General features: G+C 39.7%; 1 protein-coding gene across 4 annotated transcripts in view; it reads left to right on the top strand.

Annotated features, from left to right (window-relative positions):
- The window catches only part of MAP2K5 (mitogen-activated protein kinase kinase 5), a 261,355-nt gene that overhangs the window by 24,937 nt on the left and 223,544 nt on the right, over positions 1 to 12,874 (top strand). The window lies entirely within an intron of this gene.

Here is a 12,874-nt window from a genome sequence, read left to right as displayed (position 1 = left end):
AAAAAATGAAGTATAGTCAACATATAATGTTATATTAGTTTCAGATCTACCACATAGTGAATTGATATTGTTTATCAGTTTGCAATGGATGGTAAAGACTTTTTTATGAATTGACGGTGGTCCGAGCATTGTGGTTCACTGATCAGGTCAGGCTTTCTCATTAATTCACTTAAATATTTATACATGGGAACCTGAAGTCCCCAAAGGATTTTAACTTATGTTCCACTCCTCTGATTCTGAATGTTTGAGCAAAATCTTTTTAAATGAAAATATCCCTGAGAGAACAAGCTTTAAGTCATTTAAAGCCTAAATGGATTTCCTTTTCCTCTTATCTTTTGAGATAGTCCTACCATCATATATGTGTTGTTTATGTAGAGTCAGGCTCTGAATAAACATTTTTAAAAAGTAAAGAGTAGAGAAATCATTTCCTCAAAAAGCACAAATAAAATTGGTTGCCTGTCATTTTGATCTGTTTTGGTTCTTTTTTAAAAATTTAATTAATTAAATTTATTTAAGAGAGAGCACGAGTGGGGTGGGGGAGGAGGAGCCAAAGGGAGAGGGAGAAGCAGACTCCCCACTGAGCGGGGGGCGAGGGGGGTGGGGAGGCATGTGGGGCTCTATCCCCGGATCCTGGGATCATGATCTGAGCCAAAGGCAGATGCTTAACTGGCTGAACCACCCAGGTGCCCTTGATCTGTCTTGGTTCTTTTTTTTTTTTTTTAAGATTTTATTTATTTATTCATGAGAGACACACACAGAAAGAGTCAGAGACATAGGCAGAGGGAGAAGCACATTCCTCACAGGGAGCCTGATATGGAACTTGATCCCTGAACTCTGGGATCACACCCCGAGCCGAAGGCAGATGCTCACCCACTGAGCCACCCAGGCATCCCTGTCTTGGTTCTTATGATTAAAATTCCTTTGGGTTCCAGTTTTTTGCTATAAGGAGAACCACTTGGACCTAATCTCACAATAGACTTTGGTTGATAGCCCTCAGTTGCTGATCTGTTATGGAAAACCTGCACAGTCTTTATTTTTCAGGTTCATTTTGACTGAAAACTTTTTGAATCCAGGATGTGGGTGGTGGAATAGGGAAGATATTGAGATGCTGACAGGTGACCCTGTATTTACTGTAAAAAGCAGCTTAGTTTTTCATGTCAAATTTAATAAATTTGTAGTACCCTTATTATTTCTTTAAAATCCATATGGGGAGGGATCCCTGGGTGGCGCTGCGGTTTGGTGCCTGCCTTTGGCCCAGGGCGCGATCCTGGAGACCCGGGATCGAATCCCACGTCGGGCTCCCGGTGCATGGAGCCTGCTTCTCCTTCTGCCTGTGTCTCTGCCCCCCCCCTTTCTCTCTGTGACTATCATAAATAAATAAAAATTTAAAAAAATTTTTTTAATCCATATGGGGAAAGCAAAACTAGAGACACTTTTACCAGAAATCCCTTAATCATTCTTTTCTATTGATTACAAAGGTTAAATGAATAAACAGCCAGGATGTCTGCATAAAATTAAAGAAAATTTGCAACATCTGAGTTGCAACTTGCAGAATTACTTTTTTCCCCCTTGAATACAAGCATTTTCTGGCTTTGGGCCAATAGAAGCATAAGTTTTTATCAGTAATTTAAATAGATTTTCGTATTAGACCTAAAAATGTTGCCTTTTTAATTGAAAACTTATAAATTATTTAAATTGCTAGCAGCCTTAGGCTGTTAATTTTATGTGTGCCATAATAATGGCATACAGTGGTTTTTGATACATGTTACAAATGGAGTATCGCATCGTGGTAAGGATTTGTCATGACAATAAGTTGTCGTGTGCTGTTAAATAATAACCAACATATTAAACCAAAGTCTGTTGTCACACATTAGTACCGTTTTATGTAAGTTATTTAGAAGTTGTATTCTTTTCTTCATTAGATATATTTTTAAGAGATAATGAGAAGAAAACAAAGCTATAATAAATTGTCTTTTAAGAAAATGTAAAGTAATTTGGTCTCCAAGGAGATATTTAATGTATTGAGAGAATCCAGCAGCCAAGTGTTATTACAGCACCATTGTGATCACTCTCTGCGTTTTGTTATGAGTTTGTGTTAATCAACAATCTGTTTTTATAGCGTAGTTTCTTGTAAGTTATGTTGCTAGAATATTCCACTTCTGGGATCATGGCTTTTCCTCTGACACTATTGTATCTTTTTAATTCCTCCATAAAGTATTTTTTTAATTAGAATCTGAAATGCTTTATTAGAAAAAAAAAAGTACACCCAACTTACATATTCTGAAAACTAAATACCTGATCGTTGCTAATTATTTAAAGGGCTCTGTTAAATATTCCCTTAATATAGTTTACATTTTTGTTGATGTTCTTGTTTCCCCCTCTCATTTTCCAGAAAGATTAAAGATACAATGTTGTTTTTCTCCTTCCATCTTTCTGTATTTGTTGTCCGGCAGTGCTGGCTTCATTTCCTTTCAGCACCAAACAATAGTGCGGGGCCTTGTTTATTGATTCATCACAAGCTTTATCTATCACTGGGACCCAGTTATAGGAGGGGTTATTTTAATGTTAACCTCGGCTTTTGGGTGACCTTTCATTAAGAAACTCAGCAGTAGATTTTGCTTTTGTAAATGGATTAATATTTGTTTCTGCTAAATCTTGTATCTAGTACAGGATTTATTACACCTGGTTCTCTCGATACTGAGAGGCTTGTGTGAGTGTAGTACAGTATTAACAAGAATAATTTTCTTCATTTTGCCCATTCTCTGCCTTTATAACATTTTTCCATGTTGCCAGAAGAGTATGGGATGAGTTTAACTGTAATGCCTCCCATTATGGCAGAGACCTTGCATTTTAGTGGCGTATAAGTATTCCCTTTGGTATACTTGACCATAGTGTACCTTTTTACATGTTGGGTACCATGAGGAAAGATACTCCTTGACCTCTGTAGCACCTTGTAAATTGGGATATGATTAGCTTTATCCTAGTATACATAATTTGGAGATTGCCTCTAAAATCATACAGTTACTCAAGTAGAGGCAGTAGGGAGCCTTAGAAGTCTTGTCCAGCTGTTTCATTTTATAGATAGGAAACTGAGGCTCTCAGAGGGCAGATTTAGTTGGAGGTCTCGTTGCCGATGAATGGGAAGGCCTGGATATGGTCCCACATTTTGACTCCCAGTCTATTTACTTCTGGTGGTTTGAAATGATGTTTTTGTTTTGGCATCTATTGAGGTCCTGCTGAGGAGGCTTTGCAAATACTACTTTTTTCCTGATTTCAAATAAGTATGCTATTTATTAGAATGTTAGTGTACTTGAGTTTGAATAAGAATGAAAAAAATACTTTGTGGGTTTTTAAAATTTTAAATATTTTATTTATTTATTTGAGAGACAGAGTGTGTGTAAGCAAGGGGAGGGGGAGAGGCAGAGGGGGACGGAGAGAATCTGCACTGAGCATGGGGCCTGATGCAGGGCCAGATCTCAGGACCCTGAGATCATGATCTGAGCCAAAATCAAGGGTCAGGTGCTTACCTGAATGAGTGCCCTGGGTTTTGAAATTGTCAAGATTTTGTCCTTATCCACAAGGCTGCATTTTACCACAGAATTTGTTGCCCACTTAGGAGTTGAACATTTAACAGCACCAGGGCCTTTTGCTATTAAGTAGTTTTCTTCAAAGAGTAAGAGGTTGGAAGCTCATTTTCCGCATGGTGCTCCCTCTTAAATAGGTTCAACTTTGAACTTCCTTTGTATGTGGCAAAATCAGCTCAGTGCGGTTCACCTGAACAGTTGATAATGCAGCATATTCTCCTGGCAGGGTGGAGAAGTGGCACAAAGAGAGGTAAATGAATGAAATACGAAAATAGTTTTGGAAATTACTATTTTTTTTTTTTTACTCAAATAATCACATGCTCTAAGCTGTAAGTAAAGTTTTTTTTTTTTTTTTAATCCTAGTCAAAGAATAAAACTTTTTTTTCAGAGGCACATTATTTTAACTCCCTTCTCTTTGTTGCCTGGGACACTTGTACGCCCATGAAATAGTGACAAAAATGTGGTAGCCTCTTATTTACCCCTTTTGTGAAATATTGTGGGGCGTCTTTGCTTGCAACGAGCAGAAGCATACTGAAACTTGCATCAGAACAAGGGGTTTATTTTGTGGTTCATGGAAGCAAAGGAGAAGACAGGCACAGCAGGCCTCAGGCAGGGTGACAGTGGGGCACTCTGGGGTGCTTTGGACCACCAGGTTTATTTATTTATTTATTATTTTTAAAAATTTTTTTTTATTTATGATAGTCACACACAGAAAGAGAGAGAGAGAGGCAGAGTCATAGGCAGAGGGAGAGGGAGAAGCAGGCTCCATGCACCGGGAGCCCGATGTGGGACTCGATCCCGGGTCTCCAGGATCGCGCCCTGGGCCAAAGGCAGGCGCTAAACCGCTCCGCCACCCAGGGTTCCCCAGGTTTTTGTCATTAACATGGTTGTGCTTCCAGTTCGGCTCAATCTCTGTGGAGGGCTCAGTGTAGCCTGTAGGCTGGTTCCCCTGGGGTCCCATGTTAAGGCAGTTGGCATGAGGCAGTAGAGCCATGTGATACCCATGTGAGCCCCATAGGGGCTATGACTAGGAGCTTGTCTTCAGGGGAGATGTGGGCTGTAGGGAAATGATGGACCTCTTGCAGTAGGATTGCTGTGGGGCATAACCAGGTTGTTAGGCCCTTGTTGGCAGCTCTTAATGAGCCTCTATTCTCTTAGGGGCAGTCCTACCAGAAATGAGAGAGGTATTTTCTACATATATTTGAAAAGTGAATGTAAATATACTACAATACAGTAAAGTTAGAGAAATTCAGTAAATTATCAACCAGGCAAATATGTCCAGAAAGGTATAAACTGAAGTAATAGAAAATTGCAAAACAAGTTGCTTTTTTCTTCATATGTTTCTCCCTTACTTATATGTTCTTTACTCATTCCTCACTGCTATTTTTATTTCTTCACTTTTTAAAAAAGATTTTATTTGAGAGAGAGAGAGAGTGTGTATACACAAGTGGGCGGAAGGGGAGAGGGAGAAGCAGACCCCCACTAAGTGTGGAGCCTGATGTGGGGCTTGATCCCAGGACCCTGAGATCATGACCTGAGCCGAAGGCAGACACTTAACCGACTGAGCCACCTAGCTGCCCTTATTTATTCATTTCTTAGTAGAAGTTGAGCAGTAGGCTGGATCTTTATCAAGCACTATTGGAAATGGCTAAATAAAGTGTAAGGGAATGTCACATTTGACCTGCTCTCTGCGTGGCCTGATGGTCCTATTTTATTTAAGTGGCAGATTTCTTGGAGTTACTGTAGCAGTCCTCCCTTTCCTGTGGGGGATGAGTTCCAGGATCCCCTCCAGTGCATACCTGCAACCATGGATAGTACCAAGCTCTATGTATACTGCATGGTTTCCTCTACATACACACCTGTGGTAAAGTCTCATTTATAAATTAGGCACAGCACGTGATTAACAACAATAACTAATAATAAGATAGAACAATTATAACCATATACTGAAGTGAATGTGGTCTCTCTTTCAAAATACCTTCTTGTACTACACTCACCCTTCTGGTGATGCTGGGAGCTGATAAAATGCCTATATGAGATGAAGTGAAGTGAATGACATAGGCATTGTGAACCTAGTGTTAGGCTGCTATTGACCTGATGACATATCTAAAAGAGGGTCGTTTGTTTCCAGACTGCCTTTGACCACAGATAACTAAGCCATGGAAAGTGAAACCACGGGAAAGGGGGGAACTACTGCATTTAAACTTCTCCTTTAGAAATGTAATAGAATTGCTGCAGCCTAGATATCAGAGGAAGGGGCAGTATAGACACTGCCCCCAGCCAACCATGGTGATGACTCTGAAAGCTTCAGCCAAGAGGATCCTATGCATTTCGGAAGCATTGCTGAATACAAATTTGAACTCCTTCTGCCAACATACATTACCTTAGACTTAGCCAAGTTGAAGTTCATCAGCCACTGGCTGCCCACACCTCTGTTAAGGCCCTCTGGAGCTCCGTAATGCCCTTTATGGTCTTACTATCCAAAACAAATAGTGTTATCATTAAGTGTGGCGGCCAACTTACTGTCTTTTTCACTTCCAAATCATTAATAAATACATCTATCCAATAACATTAGCTTATAAGCAGGCCCCAGGGTGGTTCCCTGTTGACCTTTTCACTGGAAGACTTTTCACTGTGATTTTTCTTTCTCATTATCTAATCAGTCCATGACTATACATGGATCTTTAGTCTAGAAACACTCAGGGAAGAGCATGTACACATTGTAGTGCCTCAGGGCAGGGGCAGGGAATTATTGAGAAATGGGGAGATCTGAAACCAGGTAAATCAGTTATTAATTTGGTATTCAAGATAGCTTTGCTTTTATATGTTATTTCTGACTATTGGAGCAGTTGTGTGCTTCCTAAGAGGTCCGTGTCATAGAAGGAAAGCCTCTCAATGTAAAATATAAGAAATAACCAAAAGAAACTATAGCTGAGGACACACTAAGTAATGTTCTAATTGGAATTGTAGCCATTTAACAGAGTTCAGATTGTTGGGCTCTTCACTAGAAAAACTAATAAATTAACTATGGACTGCAAATAGTTGGTTAGCTTATTGATTATTACTGTAATTACTGACTGGGCTTCTTAAAATGGAGTATGCTTGCAGTATTGACTGAACAGGAATTAGAAAATTTTATCATTAGTAGGAAAAAACCAGCATGCTTATTCTTTAGAAGTTGAAAAGTCTTTAGAAGGTATGTTAAAGAGAGGTTTAGGAAACAGTCTTGCTATGTGTATAGAACAAACATAAATAAACCTGATTTGATATGTAAGACTTGTCAGAGTAAGTTAGAAGCAACGAGAGTAGTTGCCATGTCTCTCTTATCTCTTATCTGCCTCCTTCCCTTAAATATTTGTAGAGCACTGTTATGTGCAAGGCACAGTGTTGGGCACTGTACAGCAGTGATTTCTTAGGTTTTTAGGGGCGCAGGCCTTTTTGAAAATTTGAAGAAAGGTGTTTGTTCTTTTCCCAGAAAATTCACACAATGTAGTGTTTCACATATAATTTCAGGTTTTGAAGGCTCTCCTAAGGCCCATATAGACTCCAGTTTAATACCTCTGCCATACAAGATAATAAAATACACAAGACAGGGCCCCTGGCCTTGATGAACTTCCAGAAGAAATATAGACAATATTCTTTATAATACCCATTTAATTATTTTATTGTTTGCAGTACAATAGTAATTGAGGGAAAGGGAGGGAGTACTAACTCAGCCTTGATAAACAGTAAAATTCTTCTACCTCTGTATTTGGTCTCTATTGTTATGAACCCTTTTCTTCTATGTCCTATTGCTTGGAAATGGATGATTAATAACCCTGTGCCCTATTTCAAGATTTTTTTCAAGTGCTTTATAGAAAATTTCCCATATACTAGCTCCTTTGATTTTTTTTAATACCTTAGGTAAGCAAGGCAGGTTATTTTCCCTTTTTTTTTTTTTTAAAGTAGGCTCCATGCCCAGTGTGGAACCCAGTGCAGGGCTTGAACTCGCAACCCTGAGATCAAGATCTGAACTGAAATCAAGAGTCAGATGCTTAACTGACTGAGCCACCCGGGGGCCCCCATATTCCTCATTTTTATAGCTGAGGCTACTGAGGCACAAACTACATGCCTTTCTCTAGGTCACACAGCTAATAAATGCAGAACTAGGACCTGAGATCACTCATGTACTGATGTGTTCACTTATTTGTACAGAGTTTTATATAGTTAAATATTTATGAACTAGTAACTATGTGGTCAAGTGCTGTGCTTAGTGGCGCTGGTATAGTGAACATATAGTTCATTCCTTCAAGGAATGAACTCCCTGGTCCACTCAGGGAGAGTAACAAAAAAGCCATCAGTGTTCAGTGTGGGAGGATAGGAAAACTCATAATTACCAGGCAGAATGATAAATGCCATAATATGCTTAAGCATTAGGTCTGTGTGAGCAAAAGAAGGAGCACCTGATGTAGCTTTGGGCACAGGGAAAGCTTCCTGAAGAGGGTAGCATCCAGATGGAGTAAGGTAGGACAAAAGGACAAGGAAGGATGTTTTGGACTGGGAGAACAGTGTGTCAAAGCTCAGGCATAAGGACAACTGGTGCATTCAGGAGGAGCTACCCTTGATTCAGTTGTGGTATGGACAGGGAGATGGGGAGGGTATGAGATGAGGTTGGAAAGGAAGGTGGACTAGATCATGGAGCGCCCTAGCTCAAAGGAATTGAGAAGCTGGAAAGATGTAGAGTTAATAAAACTGGTGATTGATTGAGTGTGGGAAGGAAGGATAGAGAGATGGTCTGGCTTCCTCCCAGCTATCTGGCTTAGGAAACTAGGTCATTGTCATGTCATTCACTGAAACAGTGAACCCAGGTGGTGGAAGATGCGTCTAGGGCATGAGGGAGGGGTGTGAGCGGTAGAGACTTGTTGAATTTGAGGGGCCCCTGGATAACCAGTTGGGTATGTTCCGAATCTTAGGAGAGAAATCTGGGCTGGAAATAAAGATTTGTGATTCATCAGCTCCTAATTAGTCTCAATGACTCCTCTGGTAATTGAAACCTTTGAAGGGGCTGAAGTTAACTCAGGAGAGTATAAAATAAGAGAAGGTTGATGAAAAACCATGGGGAGCTCCAGCATTTAAAGGAGGGGTGAGAAAAGAACCACATACAGGAAACTGAGTAGAGTGGTCAAAGGGAGAGGAGGTAAACCAGACGGAGGTGCTGAAGAAGGAGGGAGAGGTCACCTGTCAATGTGGTGCCATGTGTCCCTAGTCTTTGAAAAATTGGCAGTATGACCCACTGGTATAGGGTATGACCAAAGAAGCCATGGTCCCTACCAGCTCAGCAGTCTTCCCAGTAGCCTGGTTTATTTAAATGTTTTGAGATATGAGAAATAAGAGGAATTGCCTTGTGATTCTTAAATAGTAACATACATTTTATGTTTCTGAGTACATGCACTAGAGTTTTTTTTGTTCACTGATAACCTGTTTGCTTCATCTGTGAATGATACTCACAGAATAGGATAGGGTTGTGAGAAATTAAATGAATAAACATAAATAGCTAGTATTGAGCCAAGTACACAGTAGGTAGTCAGTAAGTGGTTTTGTGTGTGTGTGTGCATGTGTGTGTGTGTGTGTGTGTTTGTGTGTGTCTTTTCTTTCTCTTTTAATAGAGAACTTGCGCCTTGTAAAATTAAACTGTACTGTTTTGGAATTTGAGTTTTTTTATATGGCAGATTTCCATGAAGAAAAAATGTTGTAATTATTGATTGAATTGTGCTGTTAGAATTAGAATTAGGTTCATAACAAATAGGAACACTGTTTCATAAACTTGCAAACAAAACAAGCCAAGAATTGTACTTCCTATCCCCTCGTTGAATCTGGCCCTCTGTTTCAAATTAATTAGATTTTTGGATAACTGTGCTAAACTTTGTCACATCCTTATTAAAATTGTTTAAGGATTTTGAAGAGCATCTCAGAGGGACTCCGAAACTAATCTGAGTCTGGTACTGAAGATTCCATTAGCAATCACAAAACTGATTAATCTTTTACTCAGTTAGCTTATTGATTATTGCTGCAATTACTGCATGTAACAGATCCTGCCAGGAATAGCAGCGGAAAACACATTTTATGACTGCTGCTGATGTATTCAGTCTGAGCACAGTATTTTCTACTCTTTGTACCTAATTATTTTTGTATTTTTAAATGTGGGAACGCTTCTGTCCAGAAAGTGCTGTTGTTTTAGTGGTAAGGAGTTAACTTTTTAATTTCTCAACCTCTGGTAATGCATCATAGTTTATGAAGTGCCATTGCAAACACCTTTGCTGCAGGTCGATTTCATGGCAACTCAAAATGTAATAGACTAGCTAGATTTACTCTCATTTGGAGGAAACTAGAGCTCAGTGAGGTTCAATGCCTGGCTATGGTAGCAGAATCAGAATTGGCCCCCTTTCAGTCACTAAATATTTATTGAACACCTACTATGTGCAGGGCTCTGTGTCAGGAATAATAAAAGCCAGGATAGAATTATAGAGATTGCATTTGGGATATTATTTGATTAGCTTCCAATTATGGCCCCATTAATGTTATTATAATGGTCACTTGAGGGGATCTCTGGGTGGCTTAGCAGTTTGGTGCCTGCCTTCAGCCCAGGGCATGGTCCTGGAGTCCCAGGATCGAGTCCCACATTGGGCTCCCTGCATGGAGCCTGATTCTCCCTCTGCCTGTGTCTCTGTCTCTCTCTCTCTCTCTCTCTCTCTCTCTGTGTGTGTGTGTGTCTCATGAATAAATAAATAAATCTTTTTTAAAGAAAAGGTCACTTGGTCACTTTTCTGTCCAAGCCATGTTAAATGCCTTGGTGTACAAGATTGAGGTTTTTGTTTGTTTTCTTCAGTTTGTTTTGGGCTAGTGGAAGTCATTATTGCTTATTTTATCACTATGTAGAACAAAATTGGAAAAACTCTCTTTAAAAGGAGATTTTCGGGGATCCCTAGGTGGCTCAGCCGTTTAGCACCTGCCTTCGGCCCAGGGTGTGATCCTGGAGACCCAGAATTGAGTCCCACATCAGGCTCCCTGCATGGAGCCTGCTTCTCCCTCTGCCTGTGTCTCTGCTTCTCTCTCTCTGTATCTCTCATGAATAAATAAGTAAAATCTTAAAAATAAATAAATAAAAGGAGATTTCTAAAAAATAAGAGACTACCCGGATCTAGAAAGAGCTTGCTCTGTAGCTTTGGGGCTAGCCTCTTTCCCTCAGGTAGTCTCATGGCACTCCTCTGGCCATGTGGCATCTTCATTTTACACGAATAACCCGAGGCACAGCCAGTGTTTCTTCGCCAAGCTCATGTGCTGGGGAATGACCAGTACTCAGATTTCTACACTGGGGTCCTCCAATTCCCCCAAGTGCCTTGCTGGATGACACAGGCCCACAGCCTGCAAGGATTGCTCTGTGCCAGTAGGTATGCATGGCCCCACGCTGTATCCTTATTCCTTAGAAAAAGCTACATATGCAGCAGCCTGAGCTCTTGGGCTTGGTACCTCGTTGGCAGCCATCCAGTCCTCACATGGCCTACTCTTCAGACTCAGTTGCCTACAGTGGGCCCAGACCATGGGTTTAATTACCACCCTTTGCAGTGTCTTTCTGATGGTGTCTTTGCTGTATGGATCACAAGAGTCTCTGTTAATACAGAGATCAAACCCAGTATTTCAGTGGGGAAAAAAATGTCCCTTGGATTTGGAAGAATTATAGAAAACAAAAAACAAATGCAACTGCTTGCTTTAGAAATACTGGCAAGTGCACACAATATCATTATTGTGACTGTTAATTGTAGCATAAAGAGATGGTTATAGATGGCTAAAAATTTTATACAGTGATTATAAAAGCATATATAGTTTGCCAGTTGATTTGGCACAGATCTGAAATGAAAAGGAAACCATATTTATTTATTTATTTTGTGAAGTAAATAAATAAAGTTGGAAAACAGGTCAATTTCATGCATGCAAGGTTTTATAGTAGGAAAAAAATGCATTGCACCTGTTCTGACCCTTTACATTTGAGGTTATTTGTTTTCAAACTTGACCCCAAGCTCCAGTTTCCGACAACCCTTGTAATTAATTTGTTAGATAAAGCATAAGGATATTTTATTTGTTTTGATTTCTAGGACGGTGGTGAAGTAGTACCTATTGTACATAGCAGTTAATTAAAGAAAAGCATTAACTATAGGAGAACAGCACCACTGCTGTTGTCTTGTATCAGTATAAGAAGGCAGTAATGTTTTTGACAGCCACTGATTGGAAAGTTGCTTGCAGCCTTCCAGAACCAGGGGGGTACATGCTGTGGATCAATAACCAGCAAATTTCCCATTAAAAAGGATACCTGAGCAATGTTCCAAATAGCCACTGGCATCTTAATTTTCCATGGAAACCTCGAATACTTGTGTGCCGAGGACAAGTCATTTTCGGACAATTTTTCCAGACTACTTGTTAACAGTTATTGCCGTCCCAAAAGGTTGACAGCTTACATGATGGATATTTCATTTACTTGTCATCACTGTTTGAGTAATGGCGAGCGGTATATTTCTGAGGTTTTAAGGAATATAGTCTCCTGAAAGACATTCAGCTTAGTATGTATTCCAGAGTGTATGTCACACATGTTTATGCCGTATGTATATAGGCTGTTACATCCATAGAAGGAGAGGATCGGCGTCCTTTACAGTTTGGAAGCCCTTGGAGAGCAAGGTACACTTGTATCAGTCCATAGCTATCAGAAATCCACTTTATCTGTTCTTAGGACAAAGGGCCTTAGATTGTTAACTTGTGATTCCCAAGATGATGTAGAATTACATAGCTCCCCTTTATTTCTAAAAACAAAAACAAAAACCTTAATTTTGCAATAATATGCATAAAAGCATTAGGAAGATGTATGTCTGTGTCTTCTAAAAAAGACTTCTTAGGAAAAAAAAAAAAAGACTTCTTAGGAAAGTCAGCAAGTAATGATTATCAAGGAAGAATTTCCAAAAAGGTGGCAGCTACATAATATGTGTCTGTTTTAAATATAGATACAGCAAGAGTTAAAAGGAGAGATCTGCTGTGTGTGTGACAGCCCCTCAAAACACAAAATCGGTGGTTTCTGTTGTTGATATTTTTCTGCCATGAGCATCACTTTGTCGTTTGCCAAATGTTAAAAGAAGTGAGGGCACAGAAGCCATCTCTAGGTTAGGTGGACATATATTCACGAATTAGCAAATTAAGGAAAAACAGGTATCAGACCGTAATACAACCTGGTGATTGAATTTGTGTTTATGAAGGAGTATGAAAGCTTT

This window comes from Nyctereutes procyonoides, unplaced genomic scaffold, assembly GCF_905146905.1.
Source record: "Nyctereutes procyonoides isolate TBG_1078 unplaced genomic scaffold, NYPRO_anot_genome, whole genome shotgun sequence".
In the NCBI taxonomy this organism is placed as follows: Eukaryota; Metazoa; Chordata; class Mammalia; order Carnivora; family Canidae; genus Nyctereutes; species Nyctereutes procyonoides.
This window is presented reverse-complemented; position numbering and strand designations above follow the sequence as displayed.